The following is a 22,046-nucleotide window of genomic DNA, read 5'->3' on the forward strand; positions in this document are numbered from 1 at the left end:
GTATTTACATTTCTTGGTTCTAGTCATTTGTATTCTTCGTGAGTGTGAGTGTGTGTGTGTGTGTGTGTGTGTCTGTGTGTGTGTCTGTGTGTGCCTTTGGCATTTAGGAAGGGTTGTATAGCTCATGTTAAATATTGCACTAAAAATGTTTTTGATGGTTTTCCTCCCTTTGAACTAGACACACTTCTAATATTTGGTTTATAGTTTTAAATTATAACTTTCAGCATCAAATATTTCCATACAACAGTCAATTACATGATGTGTTTTCTTTTTCCTACCTCCTTTACCTGCCACTTCTCATAATAGTATTTGAACCTAAACATATACCGGTGACATTCTGTGATTATCATCTTGCCCCTACCTTGGTTTTTGGTTTAGATCCACAATGAAATATATTAACGCTCATGAGCTATTCAAAAGTGAATGTCACAGTCATCACTTGCTGAGTGGTACTCATCCTTAACAGAGTCCTCATGAGGGAATCAGGTCTCGCTGAGTTTAGCATGTTTAATAATCTTTTCTCACGGTCTCGTTACATGGATCGCATTACTAGATATAAGGTGCTTGCCCAAAATGATTTTTCTGGAGTTTTTAGGAGATATTGTCTTCCTTGGGGGACATACATGGTGTATGTTCTCATTGTGGGATTCTATTTTGTTCTACCAGGACCTCTAATTTCTGCCAGTTACTTCATTCATTTGTTCTCTTCACCATGAGTCTCCAGAGGATACTTCCATGGTCCGTGCCTCCCCATCTCCCAGCAATTCTGCATTTCCAAGATTGGCACCTCTGGTCCTCTGCACGGTGAAGCCCCTTCCTTTCAATTCCCCAGTAGCCAGTGCTCTAATCCACCAGGTCTCAGGCATGATCTATGTTTCTCCACACTCGCTTTCTGAAGATAGTTTTACCTGGGTTCTATCATGAACAGGCCCTCCCTGCTGTCCTGGCCTCTATTTGCATAGTGTTTCCTGCTCCCTCTGCCGTCGTGTGGCTCCCAGACCTGGCTAAAGAAAATCAACTGAGGGCCACAGTGTTCCCTAGCCCTGGTGTTTAGGGGCAGGATTATGGGTGAGATTTTTGAGTCTCTAAGTTGACCCCTACGGCTCTGAAGTGTATGTTGAGAAATTCAGCTGTTATCATCCTAGGTGGACTTGCTCCCTCCTATCCTCCTACTTCAAATGCAGAACTTCAATCGTTTACAAAAGAAGACTGAATCGTATAATAGAACACACCCTTATTCATTGGCTGGCTTCACCAATCTCATGGCTGAACTTGTAAAAATACAATCTTAGCCACATACCTATGAAATGTATATGTGTGTGTATATATATACATGAATTTGCTTCTGAGATTATGGAGGCTGAAATTCCCAAGATGGAAGGAAAGCTGGATACCCAGGAAAGCATTTGTTTCCCATTAGGCCTCTTAATTCTCTCCTGGCCCTTGATTGATTGCATGAGGCCCACCCCTATTAAGGAGGGCAATCTGCTTCACTTAGTCTGCCCATCCCAATGTTAATCATATCTGAAAGACTCTCTGGAACACAACCAGAATCATGTTTGGCCAAATGTCCTGGCACCCTGGTGCTCAGTCACAGTGACAAGTACAAGTAACTATCACACATGCCCTTTGTCATATTGGTGATTTCCACTGTTTTTCTCCCAAACTGCAGCTTATATTTGTTTTCTTAATACTGTTGAGCAAAAACTTTTAATTTTTATAAAGTCGAATTTATCAATGTTTTCTTTAATGGTTTGTGTTTATTGATAATAAAGAACACTTTGCCTAACTCTGTGTCATGAAGATTTTGTCTTATATTTTCTGCTATACTTTTTCTAGTTTTATAGTTTATATTTAGTTGCATAATCCATTTTGAGTTAGTTTTTGATTTAGTATTGAGGTTCCGGTGAATTTTTTTCCTTTGGGGATAAAAAAAAAACAAATTGTGTAAAAAAAAGTTGTTTCTAAACAATTTGTTGACAAGAGAATGCCTTCTCCACTGAATCATATTTGCACCTTTGTCAATCCATTGGGTGGTTGAGACTGGTGAGAGGACTGTCCTGGTGTTTGGACAGAGAGACAGGGCATGAAGTAGGGTGGTTCTTATGGGAAAAATTAAGGAAGACACATTTTTCCATGAGGAATAGGAAATCCCCAAGCACAATTGGGGTACCCTCTACCAGCATGTTGTAGCACACTCATCTCTGCTCTACCTGTCCTGCTGCAAAAGCTTGGGTGTGCATAGACACTGAGGTTGAGTGGTGTCTTTGGGCATTTTGAGCATTGACACCAAAGTTCCAGCATCAAATCTTAGAATATCAAGCAGCCAGATGGATCACCTGAGGTCAGGAGTTCACGACCAGCCTGACTAGCATGGTGAAACCCCATCTCTACTAAATACAAAAAAATTAGCCAGGCATGATGGTGCATGCCTGTAATCTGAGCTACTTGGGAGGCTGAGACAGGAGAATCGCTTGTGTACCTGGGAGGTGGAGGTTGCAGTGAGCTGAGATCACACCATTGCACTCCAGCCTGGGCAACGAGAGCAAAACTCTATCCCCCCACAAAAAATAAAATAAAAATAAGAGAATATCAAGCAGCCAAAGAAGCAGGAAAACATGACACATAATGAAGAATCTAATAATCTAGTTGAAATTGACAGACATGTTGGAAATAGAAGAAAAGGACATTAGAGCAGTTAGTATAATTGTACTTTAATTAAATGGGGAGGTTGAAAATTTTTTAAATATCAAATTCTGTAGATAAAAAGTATGATTTACAGTCTGAAATGGAAGAAGGCAGTGGATTAAACATTGCAGAAGAGAAGATTATTGAACTAGAAGGAATAGAAGTTGAAACTAACATAAATGAAACACACAGTAACAAATGACTTGAAAATATAAAAAGACCATCAGCATCAAAACTTTAAACCCCCTAGTATAGGGCTAAATGGAATCCCTGAAGGGCAGTTAGTGGAGAAGAGAGACAAAGATATTTAAAACATACTGGATGAAAGATTTAGAAGCTCCATGGAAACCATAAACTTCAAATATTACAGAAATATGATTATTCTAAGAACAAGAAACATGAAGAAAACTTCACCAAGGAACATCTTAATCAAATCCATCAAAACCAGTGATAAAAAGGAAATCCTAAAAGGAATAAAAAGGGAAAGAACATGTTACATACAGAGCACTAAATATAAGGATGGCATAAGATTTCTCATACAAACAAGAAGTTTGCAATAGAGTACTTAAAAAAAGGAAAACTGTCACCTACAATTCTACACCTGGCCAAATTATCTTTTAAAAATAAACATGAGAAAAAGTATTTTTGAACAGAAAACAAAATGATCTCAATTTGCAGATGGTGTGATCCTATGCATAGAAAATCCCAAATAATACCTACAGATGCAAACACACATACATGCGCACATAGAGGCCAGACACACACACACACACACTCACATACACACACTACTAGAGTTAATAAGCGAATTCAGCAAACTTTCAGCAAACAATCAGTTGTGTTAGCAATGAACAATCTGAGAAGAAAATTGACACAATGATTTCATTTATAATAGCACTTGTAAGAATAATATGCCTGGGAATAAATTTGTTCAAGAAGGTGCAGTACTTGTACACAGACAACTACAGAACATTGCTCGAGGAGATTCAGGAAGACCTAAATCAATGGACAGACATCTTGGGTCCATGGGTTGGAAGTTGTAACATGGTTAAGATAAAAATACAACTCAAAGCAACCCACAGATTCAATACAATCCTATCAAAAAGTGGCCTTTTTTACAGGAATGCCTGAGAAGAACTTCATATTCCTAAAAAATAGTGTGTCCCCCCCAAAAAAAAGCAATCTTGAAATGCAAGAAGAAACATTTTCTATTCCAAAGGTCTTTAACTGCTCTAAGCAGTACTTGGTAGTCTTCAATATATAGGCTTTCATATCTCTTTTTTTCTTCTTTTGTTTCTAGACAGGATCTCACTCTTTCACCCAGGCTGGAGTACACTGGCACAATCACAGCTCACTGCAGCATGGAATTCTCAGGCCTATGACATCCTAGGGCCTCATCCACTGATTCCTGGGACTACAGGCTCACACCACCAAACCCGGATAATTTTTCTGATTTTCAGTAGAGATGAGGGCTCACTATGTTGCCTAGGCTAGTTTCAAGCTTCTGAGATCAAGCAACCCTCCTGCCACAGCCTTCCAAAGTGCTGGGATTTGAAGCCAAGCCTGGCTGGCTTTCATGTCTTTTCTATGTCGTTTATATTTCTGGATGCCATTGAGAGTCTGGCTGGCTTTCACATATTTGCTAGGTCGTTTATATTTCTTGATGTTATTGTAAATGTTTATTAAAGGAATCTTTTAAAAACTTTGTTTTGGCCAGGCGCGGTGGTCCACGCCTGTAATCCTAGCACTTTGAGAGGCCGAGGTGGGTGGATCATGAGGTCAGAAGATCAAGACCATCCTGGCTAACATGGTGAAACCCCATCTCTACTAAAAATACAAAAAAAAAAAATTAGCCTGGCGTGGTGGCGGGCGTCTGTAGTCCCAGGTACTTGGGATGCTGAGGCAGGAGAATGGCGTGAACCTGGGAGGTGGAGCTTGCAGTGAGCCAAGATGGTGCCACTGCACTCCAGCCTGGGAGACAGAGTGAGACTCTGTCTCAAAAAAAAATTGTATTAAAATTATATATTTAAGGAATTACATATATATTTATATATATATATAATACATATCCTTAAACTATATATATTTAAGGAATACAACCTGAGGACTACATATACATATACATAATGAACTAATGCCTACTAGGTGAGGGGCTGCCTTGTGAGCAAACCCAAGGTCCCTGGCTTATGAAGCCTTTGTCTAGAAGGAGGGAGGGATCAGCAAGGTGGGCACGCAGCAGGTTCTGTCTTTGGTGTGGGCATCTGCCCACTCGGGTCTCTGGCAATACTAACCAGGCTTCACGATGGGTGAGGTGAGCTAGGAATGGGAACGTGGATGACTTCAGATCCAGAGACTGCAGTTGTCACCTGGGGACCTGGCGTAGGTGTGGAGGAGTCTCCCACTGACTTGGCCCTGGGTCAATGCCCAAACTTGCACAAGGACGGGACTCTCGGCCTCAATGCTTTAGGAGCCCCCAGTCTTCTAAAGAGGGTTTGTGGTGGGGAAGAATGTTCAACAAAACAGAAGAGTTATGGGTACTCTAGCTTGGCAACGGAGAATACTTCCTTGTGCTACTAAATGGCAATATTTGACAATTATGGATGACACAATTGAGCAACAGCTTTCACTGTTTAACAAGCAGTGTCTCTGGAACACTGGGTTAGTGCTGTCGGATGTTGACTGAAAAGTCAGTGGTTTGAGCCCATCCAGTCATATTAATGTTTCTAGCTGACATGACCTTCCATCTGAAGAGTCTCCTCCTTGGACCAAATATCTCTTAAAGCTTCTCTTCCTCTTGTCTCTTGTCTATTTTCTAAGGTGCCTCTTTGTTGCTTGGGGCAAAAAAAGTCCATTTTTAATCCACACCCAACAAACATCTACCCTTATGTATCCTGGTTTTTAGGGTTTTGAGTTTGTTGTTTGTTTTCTCAGCTTCTCATATTTGGAATACTGGAAATTCCTAAAGTGGAGAATGACAGAACGTGAATCACACCTATGGTGAAGCCACAGGCTCTGGATGAAAAACCTAATCTGCCAGGGTTTGAAGTTAAACACATTAATCTTCTGTGCCTCCATTTCTATCTGTCCAATGGGCTAAATCAGAACACTTAGGTTGTCCAGTGTTTAAATGAGCAGTGCAGGAAAAGCGTGGAGACAATGCCTGTCATGTAGTAATTGGTCAACACACATGAGCTCCTATCAGCGCCATGGTCTCCAGCATTTCCATCAGGTTTTGATCTTTGAAATGTCCTTCTTGATATGAATGGATCATTCCTCAAACATTCTCTAACCGATGGCCATGAAATTGCTCCAATGTGTATTATTACAAATACAACTGCAGGGACCGGACTGACACATGTATCTGTCGTGCATCGCTTGTCTATTTCTCTGTAGACACCTGGAGATGGAATTGTCAGACCAAAGTATTTATACATGTTTGATTTTGCTAATTTCTGTCTAAATTACTGTGAAAAGAAAATATAACATGTCATACCTTTAACATTTTTTGAGAATTCTTTTTTTCTCCATCTTCTGGTCAAAACTGGGAAGTACTTGCCTACCATTTCCTCTGAACTTACTTTTGCCAACATTTGTGTAGTCATACAGTGGGATCACATTATATGCATGACATCAAACTCAAATCCTTAAATGAAAGCGATTAACATGACTGTGTAAAAATTTATCTTCAAAATACAGTGAATACATATATACACATACTTATATGGGAAAGGAATTATTTTATTTGGATACTTTATCAAAGTTATATATACTTGAAAATTTGTTTAGTAAAATAGCAGTCCCCTTGTGTACTCCCAGAGTTTCATCACATAGAAGCAATTATTTCGTTATTTATCTCCTTATGTCTAAATAGATATTATTACTCTTTGATTTTCAAGTTTAGGCACTACCTCTCCTTCACATACTTGCTCATCACCACCACCCCCAAACATGCCTCTCACCACCTTACCCTCCAACACGTTTGTGTCCTCGTTTGCTGGGTCAATTGCTACATTGTTATAACTTATAAATTTTATTCAGAGTTCAGTCACATTGGATATACATAGCAGGAATGAGAGGCCAGTATCTTCAGGGACTCTCTCTCAAGTAGATAAGCTTCAGAGATTTTTGTAATCTTTGGTCACCCTCCCCATCTTTTTCCTATTCCAGGTAAGTACTGGATCTGATGGGCCCAGCTCAGGTCAGGCACTCTCTCCTTGAGCAGTGGAGAGTGGGACATCTTCATGTGTAGTACCAGGAAGACACTGTCCAAAGAGGGACAGGTAGTTCTGAGACAGAAAAGTCTGTCTGGGGTACAGGTAGGCAAAACAAGGACACACACACAAAAATTAGTCTGTTCTGTGAGGGGAGCATGCAGTAGAGGGTGGATTCAGAGTGGGAGGGGAGAGTTTTGAGAGATATGGGCCATGGATATCACTCTGTGGGCCGGAGCCACACAAGACGGTTGGGGTCTCTCAGGGGCAGGGAGCTGAGGAGGATCTGCCCTCCCCAACCTGGGACACTGGTGAGGGGACTGTCCTGGTCACCAGACAGAAATGGGGTCTGGGCCAGGGCAGTTCTGGTGGGAAAGAAAGAACAGGACATCTCCTTAAGGAAAGGTCCTGAGTCAGGTCTTGGCAGGGAGGGAGGTTACCTTGCCCATTGGCAGCTGAAGATGGTTGGCCAGATGAGGGCACTGAAATCCATGTCCTCTAAACTTGTAGTTCAGTAAAAGAATGACAGCAGTAAAGGGTCTTTAGGAAGAGGAGGTGGAAGACCTGATTTGGGTTGGGGGCTCCAAGAAGAATGTCTGCCTTGCTGTGCAGAAGCCTGCTACACAACCTCCCTGGTCCCCTTGCTCAGTCTCCTGTCCAGACCCCTGTGAGCCCTGGAAGTGCACAGTCAGCTTAGCCAAGGCATCTCCAGCCAGGACTCATCCCTGGGCATTTCTGTGGCCTTGGGTGCCCTGGCCTCCAGGCCCTGTCTTGCAGGCAATCATCCTGCAAGGGAAGGGGGAAAGGAGGCTACTTGACAGTTAACTCTGAGCGGCTCCACAAGGTCCTGACTTAGCTCCTAGTCACTTGCAAACCTATATACCCCCATCTCATCCCCCAAACGATGAAAAGAAACTTTGCAGGACTCATGCCAGACAAATAGGGTGGGACCATTCTGTAGAGCCAAGTTCTCAGGACATCAATAAGAGATGGAAACCACCTGCTGGAAGGTGCCACAGTGGGAACCTTGGGGTCAGGGAGCAGTCACTGAACTGTCAGGGTGAATCCTGGCTCCTGGCCCTCACACACCCTTTCTCCCCCTCCCTTCTTCTCTCCTCCCTCCTGTCTGCTCTTTCCCCTCTCTCTCCTGAATCCCCCAGGTACCTTCCATGGGCCCTGACCCCTCCTTTTCAGAGGCTCCAAAGTGAGCCCTCAAAACACTTGGTAACCTTGGACATTTCCAAAACTGGAGAGACTTGACCACAGCATTTTTATGAGCTAGGAAGGTCCTCCAGAGCTCTTGCCTAAATTTTTCTGCTGATGAGAAGAGAACAAGAGTTTCCATCTGATCTGGTCCTAAGGCAACTTCTCCTTGGAGCAGAGTCTGGGCAGGAAGAAGGGGGTTGCCCAGGGCCCTGGACTTGCCCCTCCCAGCTGCTCTGCTCCTCTCCCCTTCACTGCGGGAGGCTGGCCAGGGATCAGGAACCTCTGTTCTCCACAGATGCTGGGATTCCAGGCTCAAATCTAAATATTGGCTGATTTAGGAGGCTAAGGGAGGCAATTCCCTGGAGGGAGGTGTCAGGATTTGGGACAAGAGCAGCATCTAGTTGTCATCCACAGAGACCCCAAGGACAGGAATCCACTGGTAGCCGGTTGGAGGGGATCCCATGAAAACAAGATGAAATGCGCGCATTAGTACTGGACCCAAGATCAGGAGATGAAAAACTGCACTGTCCTAAAGGATGAAAGAATTAGGGAATCCTGGAAGTAAAATTTTTCATATAGGTCATTTCTTCCAAAGAGACATAGGGCAATGGCCCAATGACGTGAACAAAAGAAAACTCGGGGTCTAGGATTGAGGGGAGGCAGCCTTTTTAGTGGAGACCTGTGACCTGGAGGCCCAGGGTCACCCTGAGAGGGGAGGGGTCTTGCTGGTCGCTGGGTCTGGGACTCCAATTGCACACAGCCAGTGGCATGGAGGGTCTGTGACCACGATTGGGCAATTTCCCCCATTCTGCTTATGGAGCAATAGAGAGGAACCTCACTGGAATTATACAGAAAGATTCCCGTGAGACTTGAACTCTGATCACTGTATTCAGAGTCCAAAGTGCTCACCATTACACCATGGAACCTCACACTAGCTTATAACTGGAGGTAACTGAGTTCATACTTAGCAGCCATAGTTCCCACACACCTATGTTAAGGCATTTCTTCTGATCCCTCAAGCAACACCAAAGAAGGTGGACCTGCGAGACAGGAGTCATCCTCTTTCTTTCTTTCTCTCTGCCCTCTCCTTTGATCAACTTTTATCATTTCATTTGCACCTCAGAAAATGAGGCAAAATCCAGTTTGGGCTTAGGGCCAGAGAAGAGCCCTTGAGGCCTCCCTCTGGAAAACATACTCTCTCAGTTTACCAGAGTTTCCTGTACCAAGGGGAAATTTCCGCAAACAGTAGTGCTATATTCTTTTTGCCTTCCCTCTTTTCCCTTTGCCCAGGGAGGCCAGATGATTGTGAGAACAGGACTTGGGACTTCCTGGGTGCCTTGCCCCCATCCTCCATGTGATAAATAATGGCTGACACCAAGCAAGTGGGATTGGGAGGCAGGGAATCTTTCATTTTCTTCTTCACATACTTCTACGCATTTGTTTGGTTGGTTTTGGCAAGATTTTCTCACCAGAAATGGAGATTTGTTGGATTTAAAATAAAAAGTAATCAGCCATGTTTTACATTTCTATAAAACACTCAAACCAGGCCATACTCCCCTGCTGTGCCTCAAAATCAACCATAAACTGTCGAGGTCAGGAGGCAGGGCCCTGACACTTAAGCACAGTGTGTTTCCTCAGAATTGGCCAAGTTGATGCCACTCCAATTTCTCAATATACCACAACCCATTAATTGCGGTTTTTAAAAGTGTACATGTATTTTTACCAAAACCCCAGGGCTTCAGTGTTCTCAGCACACAGAAAGACAATCATTGAGACATTGAGTATTGCTGAGGAAGAAGGCTTTAATCAGGTGCTGCAGCTGAGTAGACAGGAGATGAGTCTCAAATCTGTCTCCCTGATTGACTAAAGTTAGGGGTTTATATAGCGCAGAAGAAAAGTTAACTGTGTGTGGGAAAAGAGGAACTAGGGAGGGGTGAGGAAGCACTCGTGATGAGTGAGGGGACTGGCATCTCATTGTCTGGATGCTGTGATTGGCTGAGTTTCAGGTCTCTGATGCTTTTTGAGAGGCCTGAGAGTCCTTTCCTGAGGAAGGAACTCAGATAAAACAAATATAAGTTTGTTTTATAGAATGGCTTGACCTCAGGAGTTTGAAACCAGCCTGGGCAATATGGTGAAACCCTGTCTCTACCAAAATACAAAAAGAAAAAGAGGGTTGCTTCCAAGATGGCTGAATAGGAACAGCTCCGGTCTACAGCTTCAAGTGAGATAGACGCAGAAGACAGGTGATTTCTGCATTTCCAACTGAGGTACCTGGTTCATCTCACTGGGACTCGTTGGACAGTGGATGCAGCCCATGGAGGATGAGCCAAAGCAGGGTGGGGTGTCGCCTCACCCGGAAAGTGCAAGGGGTTGGGGGATTTCTTTTTCCTAGCCAAGGGAAGCTGTGAGTGACTGTACCTCGAGGAGCAGTACACTCCTGCCCAAATACTGTGCTTTTTTCCACTGTCTTTGCAACCGACAGACCAGGAGATTCCCTCTTGTGCCTGGCTCAGCAGGTCCCATGCCCATGGAGCCTTGCCTGCTGCTAGCACAGCAGTCTGAGATCAACCTGTGACACTGGAGCATGGCAGGGGGAGGGGGTTCTGCCACTGCTGAGGCTTGAGTATGTGGTTCTATGGTCACAGTGTAAATAAAGTGGTAGGGAAGCTCGAACTGGGTAGAGCCCACTGCAGCTCAGCAAGGCCTACTGCCTCTAGATTCCACCTCTGGGGGCAGGGCATATCTGAATAAAAGGCAGCAGACAGCTTCTGCAGACTTATACGTCCCTGCCTGACAGCAGGGACTGCTGTCATAATCATTATGATTATGAATCATAATCATGAAGACAATCTGTATTCCAGAATAGTAAGGGAACCTATTCCATCAGGGAGCCAACTGAAAACATCAAATCCCAGTTCACACCCCAGGGTGTGGTGTCATGCACCTGTAGTCCCAGCTACTTGGGAGGATTAGTAAGGAGGTTTGCTTGAATTCGTGAGGTCAAGGCAGAAGTAAACCCTGATCATGCCACTGTACTCCAACCTGGGCGACAGTGAGACCTTGTCTCAGAAACAAACAAAAAACCCCACAAAACCAAACAACAACAAATTGTCACCTCATTCTGAAATGACAGTGGCAAACATCACTTTGCTATTTGAAAATTAAAAGAAGCCGGGTGTGGTGGCTCACACCTGTAATCCCAGCACTTTGGGAGGCCGAGGTGGGCGGATCACAAGGTCAGGAGATCGAGACCATCCTGGCTAACAGAGTGAAACCCCATCTCTACTAAAAATACAAAAAATTAGCCGGACGTGGTGGCAGGTGCCTGTAATCCCAGCTACTGGGGAGGCTGAGGCAGGAGAATGGCGTGAACCCGGGAGGCGGAGCTTGCAGTGAGCCGAGATAGCCCCACTGCACTCCAGCCTGAGCGAAGAGCGCGAGACTCCGTCTCAAAAAAAAAAAAGAAAATTAAAAGAAAAACACTCCCTCTTGCTATCAACCTGCCCTCTTGCTCTAACTTGTCTGACCCATGGTTTAAAATGCCCAAAAGCTGATGTACTCAAATTATAGTACACTTACCTGTTCTGCACCAGCATTTACTTTTGTCTGGAGGAGATCACCATGCATGGTCCTATAAATGTCTAACGGCATGGAATGATGAAGGGCAGTGTCTTTTAGGATAGTTGGATATATATATATATATATGCGGAATGCTACATCACAAGAATAAGGATGTGAAAATAACCAGTTTCTTTTGTAATCCTAAACGTTCTAGTCTGAGAACTAAAAGCCATTGTTCGAAGAAGGGTGCCCAGGGTCCAGCTGGTCGCCGAAAGCTTGCTCCGCAATACAGGCTAAGGACCAGCTTCTTTGGAAGAGAACAGATAAGGGAAGCAGGAGAGAAAAAAGGGAGAGGCAGACATCACTTCCCCTTGCCGGCTCCGGCAGCGGGTTGGTCGGCTGAGCGGCAGAAAGGCAGACGGGGACTGGGAAAGGCACTGTCGGTGACATCACGGATAGGGCGACTTCTATGTAGATGAGCCAGCGCAGGGGCTGCTGCTTCGCCACATGCTGCTTCACCACGAAGGAGTTCCCGTGCCGTGGGAGCGGGTTCAGGACCGCTGGTCGGACCTGAGAGTCCCAGCTGTGTGTCAGGGCTAGGAGGGCTGGGGGGGGGGGGGGTGGGGGGGGGTGGGGGGGCGGGGCAAGTGACCGTGCGTGTAAAGGGTGAGGCGTGTGAGGCTGTGGCGGGGCGGAGGTGCAATAGCTCATACTTACCTGGCAGGAGAGATACCATAGTCACGAAGGTGGTTTTTTCCAGAGCGAGGCTTATCCATTGCACTCCGGATGTGCTGACCCCTGCAGTTTCTGCAAATGTGGGGAACTCGACTGTATGATTTGTGGTAGTGGTGGACTGCGTTCATGCTTTCCCCTGCATTTTTGTCGTTTTAAAAGTACGTTTTGTTTGCTGCAGAAACGCATACTAGGCGTCAGCATAAGCTGAGAATCAGGTCTTTGTTCCCATCTGTAACTTCACTGAAACTAAAAATTTGGGACATAGTGGTTCTCACGTTTGTAATCCCAGCAATCTATGAGGTAGGTCGATAGGTTATGTTTATGTTAATATCGCTCGACCTCAGGCGTGTGTGGGCAAATATGGTGAACCCGTCTCTACTAATCTCTTAGCTTTTTTTGTTGTTGTTCTATAGAAATAAAACTAAGCTTTTCTTTTCCCTATGGGATTAACAGCAAACAGTCCGCTGGAGTGTATGGCGCGATCTCGCCTTACTGCAACCTCTGCCTCCTGCGTTCAAGCTATTCTCCTTCCTCAACCAGAGAATACTCAGCCTCCCGAGTAACTGGCATTACAGGCTCAGGCAACCAAAAAATTAGGTCCGGCTAATTTTTTGAATTTTTAGTAGAGACATGGTTTCACCGGGCCGGGCGCACTGGCTCGCGCCTGTAATCCCAGCACTTTGGGAGGCGGAGGCGGGTGGATCATGAGGTCAGGAGGTCAAGACCATCCTGGCTAACACAGTGAAACCCCATCTCTAATAAAAATACAAAAAAAAAAAAAATTAGCCGGGCGTGGTGGCACGTGCCTGTAGTCCCAGCTACTCAGGAGGCTGAGGCAAGAGAATCGCTTGAACCCGGGAGGCAGAGGTTGCAGTGAGCTGAGATCGCACCACTGCACTCCAGCCTGGGCGACAGAGCGAGACTCCGTCTCGAAAAAAAAAAAAAAAAGAGTGACGGGGTTTCACCATGTTGGCCACGCTGGTCTTGAACTCCTGACCTCAAGTTTTCCGCCTGCCTCGCGGCCTCCCAAAGTGTTGGGATTACAGGCCTGAGCCACCGCACCTGGCCTGTTTACAGACTTTACAGACACATTTTGTTTACAAGCTTTACAGGTACAGTTCAATTGCGATTAGTGTATATTATGTTTGGCCCAAGACAAGTGTCTTTTTTTTTTTTCCAGTGTGGCCCAAGGAAGCCAAAATTTAGACAACCCTGCTCCAGAGGGTTTGATTCATGGTTCCACTGGGTTATGCTTATTGCCTATAATTCCATTTGATATTTTCCAAATTTGATTTTTTAAAAAGCGTTTTCCTGAAGCACCCTAAAGCTTTCCTAATAATATGAGAACTTAAACCAGATTGGATGTAGCAAAACCCAGCTGGAATCCTGCAACTTCTAACCTTAATGTTAGATCAAGAAGCAAAACACCCACCAGTCCAAGGGTCAGGGAAGATGAAGATCATGCCTGAGCTGTAACAACGCCCTTCCCAGTATACAAAAGCGTGTAACAGCCACTTGAATTCTATCTTCCAAGTGTCTCCTGTTGCCCAGGCTAACCTAGAGCTATCTAAAGATGGCAAATCTGGGAAATGTGCATTCAGCTTGGCAAAACTGATACATTACAAATCCACCACAGTCCACTTCTTCTCAAAGTGGCATCAATGTGCACCTTCCTCCTCTTCTTTTTTCCTCCTCTTCCTCTTCTTTCGCTTCTTCCTCCTCCTTTTTCCTCCTTGTAAAATCATACTTAAGGTTCAAATAAAGACAATATGAAAATCATACTTTTTCTCATTCAGTGAAAATATGCCAACCCTTTCCCCAACAGGATAAAGTCTTTGTCTTTGAATGATGTTCACTCCTTTTTTAGCTAGATAGATCACATTCCATATTTGCTTTCCTGTAACCTAAATATTGAGATTTCTAAAAGTTAATTATTAATGAATGTGCTAGCTAGGGTGATGGAAGAGGAGAATTCTCAAGAAAAGTTTTGGTTAGTAGACACCCAAATGTATTCATCTCAAAATAATGAAGAAATACTCATAACTATTACAAGTCCTGATTTCTGCAACTGGCACTGGCACTAGCTGGTATTTGTAACTATCTTCACATCTTGTACTCACAGCCAGTTCCTTTGGGCCTGGGCCAGTGGACGTGAGCGTGGGAAGGACAAGAACCCGTGGTGCCCCCCACCGCACTATCCTCGGGTCTCCAGAGGTGGGATCCACCGGGCAGGGGCCTTTGCTGGATTCTAAACCGGCTCTGGGGATACAAGAACAGCTGCCTTTGAGAAACAGTTCAAGTCTCTATATTCCAGACTTCCTAGTAGGACTAAACGCTTAACGTTCACACGGGAATTCATGGTTCTCCTAAAACCCTGCGGTGGAATTTCTTCCTTCACCGAGCATTTATTGGGCACCTACCAGGTGCTAGGCTGGCTCTGGGCGAAGGGCTGCAGCCTGTGCAAACTCCAGGTCCCTGTCCGGTGGATCCCACCTCTGAGGGCCCGAGGGCGACGCGGTGAGGACACCACGGGTTCTGGTCCTTCCCACGCGCGCGTCCGCTAGCCCAGGCCCGGCGGAAATGACTGTGAGCTCAAGGTGTGAAGCAGGGCTAAGAATGGGAAAGCGAGTGACTTCCGCCTGAGAAGCTGCAGTTGTCGCCTGTAGAGGGGCCGGCGACTTTTGAGACGGTGAAGAGCAGGCGGGGGAAGCAGTGAAGAGCAGACGGTGAGGAGCAGGCGGCCGTTTGGCCGTTGGAGTCCCCCAGCTGACTTCTGCCCGGGTAGAATGTCCAAACGTGCCCAAAGACTCGCCTCTTGGCTTCAATGTCTCCCGTGTTCTGGGTTTCTGGAGTGCGCGGGATTGGACAGGCTACAAACATATGAGATTATCTACGGCCAGAGGTTAAAATGCCATTTCTGGTATCAGCAAATCTAAACCATTAGAGTCTCTGTGGCGCAATAGGTTAGTGCGTTCGGCTGTTTGAACCGAAAGGCTGGTGGTTCAAGCCCACCCAGAGATGGTACCTTTTACTTAGGCAAGATTCACGCTTTCTGTTTAAAGACTTTAATCCTGGGAATCTTCCGGACCTCTACTAGCTTTAAATTCGATGCCAAAATACGCTGTGCGAAGGCTCAAGTTCCATGGAAGTTCCTAAAAACAAGAATATTTCAGCAAAAGTAATTTTTCAATAGAGCCTGAGCCTGGGGCTTCAGAGCTTACGCCATAGCCACTGCACTTATTTCAACACTTCCTGAAGCTGGATTTTTACAACTGCACATTCCTGGAAATCCAAAACTCCCAATAATTGAAAACAAGAAAATCCCAGTCTTCACTTGTGGTGAAGCCTCAATTTCCAGGTTGAAATCTTGGTTGGTTCATGATGTGACTTTTAAAACGTTACTGAATTTTCTGTATCTCTATTTCTTCATCTATAAAAACAGAAAAAAAAAAAAGTGCTTCCCTTGGCTGGGTGTGGTGGCTCATGCCTGTAATTGCAGCAGTTTGGGAGGATGAGGCGGGCAGATCACCTAAGGTTAGGAGTTCGAGACCTGCCTGGTCAACTTGGTGAAACCCCATCTCTACTAAAAATACAAAAATGAGCTGGGCGTGGTGGCAGGTGCCTGTAATCCCAGCTACCTGAGAGGCTGAGGCAGGAGAATAGTTTGAACCCAGGAGGCAGAGGTTGCAGTGAGCCAAGATTGCGCCACTGCACTCCAGCCTGGTAACAGAGCCGACTCCATCTCAAAAAATAATAATAATAATAAATAAATAAACAATGCTTCTCTCATGGATTAATCTAACATTTGTGAATCCAAAAGTATGTGAGACAGGTCTCAATAAATTTAGAAAGTTTACCTTGCAAGGTTAAGGTGGCACCCATGACACAGTTTCAGGAGGTCCTGGCAACATGTGCCCAAGGTGGTCGGGTACAGCTTGCTTTTATTCATTTTAGGGAGACAGAATACATCGATCAATACACGTAAGATTTACACTGCTTCAATCTGGAAGGGCGGGACAACTCAAAGGGTGGGGGGCTTCCAGGTCATAGATTTAAAATTTTTCTGATTAGCTATTGGTTGAAAGAGTTCTTATTCCAGAAGGGAATTTCTGGGTTAGATAGGGGGTTGTGGAGACCAAGGTTTTACCATGCAGATGAAGCCTCCAGGTAGCAGGCTTCAGAGAAAATAGATTGTAAATGTTTCTTATCAGACTTAAGGTCTGTGTTGATGTTAATGCTGGTTGGCTTTTCCTGAGTTCCAAAAGGAAGGAGGGTATAATGAGGCATGTCCAACTTCTTCCCATCATGGCCTGAACTAGTTTTTCAGGTTAACTGTGGAATGACCTTGACCTAGAGCAGGGGTCCATTCACATGGTTGGGGGGCCTTAGAATTTTATTTTTGGTTTACACATTTGATGAGAAATACACATAAAGCATTGGAGCACCTAATAAATGTTCATTAAACGTTAGCTGCTATAATTATTTTCAGTGGCATCATCATCACCACTTTCATATTTTACCTCAGGCTTTTAAACAACTGCTCATCTTTTTATGGTATGGATGAACCAGTATATATTTAAATGGCCCTCAGCTAATGGACACAAAATTGTGTCTAATGCTTATTCTTATAAAAAATTATTCAGAGAACATCCTTATACAAATATCTTTCATCATTTGTGCAGGGATTTCTTTTTTTTTTTTTTTTTTTTTGAGATGGTGTCTTGGTCTGCTGCCCAGGCTGGAGTGCAGTGGTACGATCTCGGCTCACTGCAAGCTCCGCCTCCCAGGTTCACACCATTCTCCTGCCTCAGCCTCCAGAGTAGCTGGGACTACAGGCGCCCGCCACCAGGCCCAGCTAATTTTTGTATTTTTAGTAGAGACTGGGTTTCACTGTGTTAGCCAGGATGGTCTCGATCTCCTGATCTCGTGATCTGCCTGCCTTGGCCTCCCAAAGGCCTGGGATTACAGGTGTGAGCTGTGCAAGGATTTCTTAAAACAGACTTCTAGAAATAGACTTCCCTGGTCAAAGTATTTGTGCCTTTCCAGTTTTTCTAATTGATGCTTAATTGACCTCTAAAGAAGTTGGGCCTAGTCATATTCCCACATCCTAAGAGAATGCTCCTTCCTTGGCCACACTATCTGACATTTAATAGCAGCACAAACTCTTCACTTTTGTTTGGGGAATATTATTGCTTGCAGGTCTCACACATAGCACTGAATCTTACAGGTAAGGAGCTGGTGCTACCCTGTTCTCCTTTGTTCTCCTGACCCCTGAGAATTCTGGGAAAGTGGTTCACAAGAGAGACTTGAGGTTGGATTCACCTGACTGTAAAAGTGCTGACAATGGGTGTTCCCACTGTTCCTGTGACAGAGAGCCCAGGCTTCAGCTGCTGAAGAAGAACTCAGACCTAACCCTCCAGGGCGGGACCTTTAATTTGGCACAGAGTTGGTCCTTAGCCAAATAAAAATTGAAAAGGGGAGATTTTAAATTTTCATCTAATTAAGACTTTATATAATGGATCTTTTTCTTATTGTGGCAACAAGAGGAGAGATTGCATTCTTGGGCTTTTATTGTTGGAACTTAATAATACTGGCTATTCTACTGCTCTTGTGGAATTGTTTGGTCTATGCTGGTACATGGTACTTGCTATGAAACACTGTCTGGTGAGCTGGATAGGCAAGTAGCTAAAGAAAACGTCATAAGAAACAGAAATAGGAGTTGAGTCCAATCTGTCTCCTGCACTGCAAGATTCTGTTGCAGTGGTACCTACACCTATTGCCATAGCACCCCCCAAATTTTCTTTAAAACTAAGAAAATAGAAATAGAGGATGGATTCTCAAATAGATATACCTAGAGTTAGTTAAGTAAAGTCTGATTTTGATTCTTTCAGAGGTTTGGATGTCTTAGTTATCTCAGGCTGCTGTAACAAAATACCATCTACTGGGTGGCTTAAACATTTATTTCTCACAGTTCTGGAGGCTGAGATGTCCAAGATCAAGGTGCCAGCAGGTTTGGTTCTTGGTGTGAGTCCTCTTCCTAGCTTCTAGATAGTGATTTTTTTTTTGCACAGTATTTACCCTGGCAATAATAATCTTATTTTTCCATTTGGTTAGTTTTTCATGTATTTATTACTTAATACTAGCCAATTTCTCCCCAGCTCTGTAAATCTCCCCTCGACACATAGAAACATAAAATCATTTTGATTGGTTTGCCTGCTTGTATGTTTGTTCAAGAAATTTTTCCTGGCCCAGCGTGGTGGCTCATGTCTGTAATCCCAGCACTTTGGGAGGCCCAGGCAGGTGGATCACCTGAGGTCAGGAGTTCAAGAACAGCCTGGCCAGCGTGGTGAAACCCCGTCTTTACTAAAAATACAAAAATTAGTCGGGCATGGTGGGGGGCGCCTGTGATCCCAGCTACTCGGGAAGCTGAGGGCGGGAGAATCGCTTGAACTGGGCAGGCTGAGGTTGCAGTGAGCCAAGATTGCACCACTGCATTCCAGCCTGGGCAAAAGAGCGAGACTCCTTCTCAAAAAAAAAAAAAGAAAGAAAGAAAGAAACAAAGAAAAATTTTTCCTGGCACATTTCTATCTGTTCCATTCTGGATGACTTGCTCTTCAGGCTTATCCCACAGCTGTTATCATAATATCTCTCTTTACTGCACCATCTTGGGATTTCCATCGCCTCTCTCTTTTGTTAGATCCCCTGCTTCATGGATCTCAAGGGGGTTCATTCCTCACTCACTTCTTCCTTTTGATGATGCATATCCTCCAAAACCTCCTATAAAGTGGTTACCTTAGAAATAAACTTTTTGAGACACTGCATGTCTGAAAATGTCTATTATACCCATACACTTAATTGATATTTTACTAGATAGAGATACATAGAGATAGGTTGAAATAATTTCTCTCAGATTTTTAAAAGCGCTGCTTTTTTTTTTTTTTTTTTTTTTTTTTTTTTTTTTTTGAAACAGAGTCTCGCCTCCCTCCGTCGCCCAGGCTGGAGTGCGGCGGCGGGATCTCAGCTCACTGCAACCTCCACCTGCTGGGTTCAAGCGATTCTCCTGCCTCAGCCTCCCCAGTAGCTGGGATTACAGGCACCCGCCACCACGCCCGGCTAATTTTTTTATTTTTAGTAGAGATGGGGTTTCGCCATGTTAGCCAAGCTGGTTTTGAGAGGAGAGCACTCTTCATATTGTCTTATACTTAATTTCTTGTTTGCTGAAAAAGTGGACGTTGAAAGAATGGGCAGAAGTGAAAATCGTGGTCAGACAACCGGGCGCCACATTTCGGGCCTGGTTGTTAAAATTCAACCCCTGACCTCACCACTTGCGCTGTCTATAAATTCCAGACATTGTATAAAAACGCATTATGAAACTCCCTTTTCTGTTCTGTTTCGTTCTGATTACCGGTGCATGCAGCCCCCAGTCACGTACCCCTCGCTTGCTCAATGGATCATGACCTCTCCCCCCACCCACAGCCCCTATAGAGTTGTGAGCCCTTAAAAGGGACAGGAATTACTTATTCGGGGAGCTCGGTTTCTAGGACGTGAGTCGGCCGACGCTCCCAACTGAATAAAGCTCTTACCTTCCACAATCCGGTGTCTGAGGGATTTTGTCTACGACCTCTCCTGCTACAGTTTCAAACTCCTGACCTCAAGTGATCCGCCTCCCTCGGCTTTGCAAAGTGCTGGGATTACAGGCGTGAACCACCGCGCCCGGCCCTTGTTGTTTACTGTTTTCCTATAGTCTTTTTTTTTTTTTTTTTTTGAGACGGAGTCTCGCTCTGTTGCCCAGGCTGGAGTGCAGTGGCACAATCTCGGTTCACTGCAACCTCTGCCTCCTAGGTTCAAGCGATTCTTCTGCCTTAGCCTCCCAAGTAGCTGGGAATACAGGCATACACCACTATGGCCAGCTAATTTTTGTATTTTTAGTAGAGACGGGGTTTCACCATATTGGCCAGGCTGGTCTCGAACTCCTGACCTCGTGATCCGCCCGCCTCGGGCTCCGAAAGTGCAGGGATTACAGGAGTGAGCCACTGCGCCCGGCCTACTGTTTTCCATAGTCGTTTCTGAGAAAGAAGAAGTAACCCTTTTCTGCTCTCAGCTAGAGCTGGTCTGATAAACACCTAGGCCATGATGTTCTCCGGTTCAAACTAGAAATTTCACAACACCAATATCAGACAAAGCTACCCTCTCACCAAGATGAAAGAAAGACTATTTCACAATCATATTTGAGCACAAACAGAACACTGTTCAAACCATAATATGATCAAACATTCCCCTTTCCCAGCTACTAATAGTGACTGTTAATTCTTTTATTTTTTATTTTTTTGAGACGGAGTCTTGCTCTGTCGCCAGGCTGGAGTGCAGTGGCGTGATCTCGGCTCACTGCAACCTCTGCCTCCCGGGTTCAAGCGATTCTCCTGTCTCAACCTCCGGAGTAGCTGGGACTACAGGCGCCCACCACCACACTCAGCTAATTTTTGTATTTTTAGTAGAGACAGGGTTTCACCATATTGGCCAGGCTGGTCTCGAACTCCTGACCTTGTGGTCCGCCCGCCTTGGCCTCTCAAAGTGTTGGGATTACAGGCGTGAGCCACTGCACCTGGCCTTATTTTTTATTTTATTTTATTTTTTTGAGACAGTCTCTGTCACCCAGGCTGGAGTGCAGGGGCGTCATCTCAGCTCACTGCAACCTCTGCCTCCTGCGTTCAAGCGATTCTCCTCCCTCAGCCTCTCAAGTAGCTGGGATTACAGGCATGCCCAACCATGCTCGGCTAATTTTTGTATTGACTGTTGATTCTTTACCAATTATGTGTTTAGTTCTGCAACCATTCCTCCCACTTTCTAGATAAAAATATCGAGATTCCCAGGGGAAGAATTGTCCCACAATTTCCCCATAGTGTTTGCTGTCTCCTCTGTTGCAATGAGCCAATATACTCAGATTTGACTATAGGTTTGTTCCTGATGGTTATAGACTGGAGCGCCTCAACACCGTAGAGAAGATGGATGCCGTTCTGATTCTTTGTTATTTGCCTTAAACTGTTCTCCCAGCTCCCCTCCCAAAAGCTTATAGAATCTTCTACCTGTTCCTACTATTCTGAAACTTCATGATCTATTTTCATCCACCATGCTGGGTACACAGTGTGCTCTTTCAATATAGGAATGTATATTTTGGAGGTATCATTCCAAAGATGTTTATGCATATACAGTTAAAGGTATATATTTATTTCCTGCAACTACCATCACCCTTTTGATATACTTTTGCTGCATAATAAACCATCCCAAGCTTATTGACTTAAAATAACAATAAGTTATTATTTTTAGTGATTCTGTGAGTTGGCTTGGAAATTCTTCTGGTTCAGGCTGATTCATTTGGGGCTGGATGGTCTAGGATGGCCTCACTCACACATCTGGGGTATAGCTAGATTGGTGGGGAAAAGTGAGATGCATGGATCTTTTTCTTCATGTGATCTCTCTAGCAGGCTATCTTGGGGGGATCTTCAGATCATGGTCTCAGAATTTCAAGTGAAGCAAAAAGCAGGTAATCCCCCCATGTGCAAGCCTCTCTTCTGTCAGTTTTGTGAAGGCACCAACATTTGCCCAAAGCAAGTCACATAGCCAATCTCAGATTCAAACAGAGGAGAA

The 22,046-nt window shown here is 44.6% G+C and overlaps 1 long non-coding RNA gene and 1 other non-coding gene across 2 annotated transcripts; one reads left to right on the forward strand and one right to left on the reverse strand.

Moving 5' to 3' along the window:
- Positions 1–43: 43 nt before the first annotated feature.
- LOC129137546 (uncharacterized) lies at positions 44–13,167 on the reverse strand. The gene is made up of 4 exons (XR_008540199.2): positions 12,384–13,167; positions 11,685–12,236; positions 6,182–6,331; positions 44–6,085 (listed from the first exon to the last, which is right to left on the reverse strand). It is a non-coding gene; the product is annotated as an uncharacterized LOC129137546 (long non-coding RNA).
- Positions 12,376–12,540, forward strand: LOC129138459 (U1 spliceosomal RNA). Its single transcript, XR_008541710.1, has one exon. It is a non-coding gene; the product is annotated as a U1 spliceosomal RNA (small nuclear RNA).
- Positions 13,168–22,046: the final 8,879 nt, after the last annotated feature.

The sequence above is a fragment of the Pan troglodytes genome, chromosome 1 (genome assembly GCF_028858775.2).
Source record: "Pan troglodytes isolate AG18354 chromosome 1, NHGRI_mPanTro3-v2.0_pri, whole genome shotgun sequence".
Classification (NCBI taxonomy): Eukaryota; Metazoa; Chordata; class Mammalia; order Primates; family Hominidae; genus Pan; species Pan troglodytes.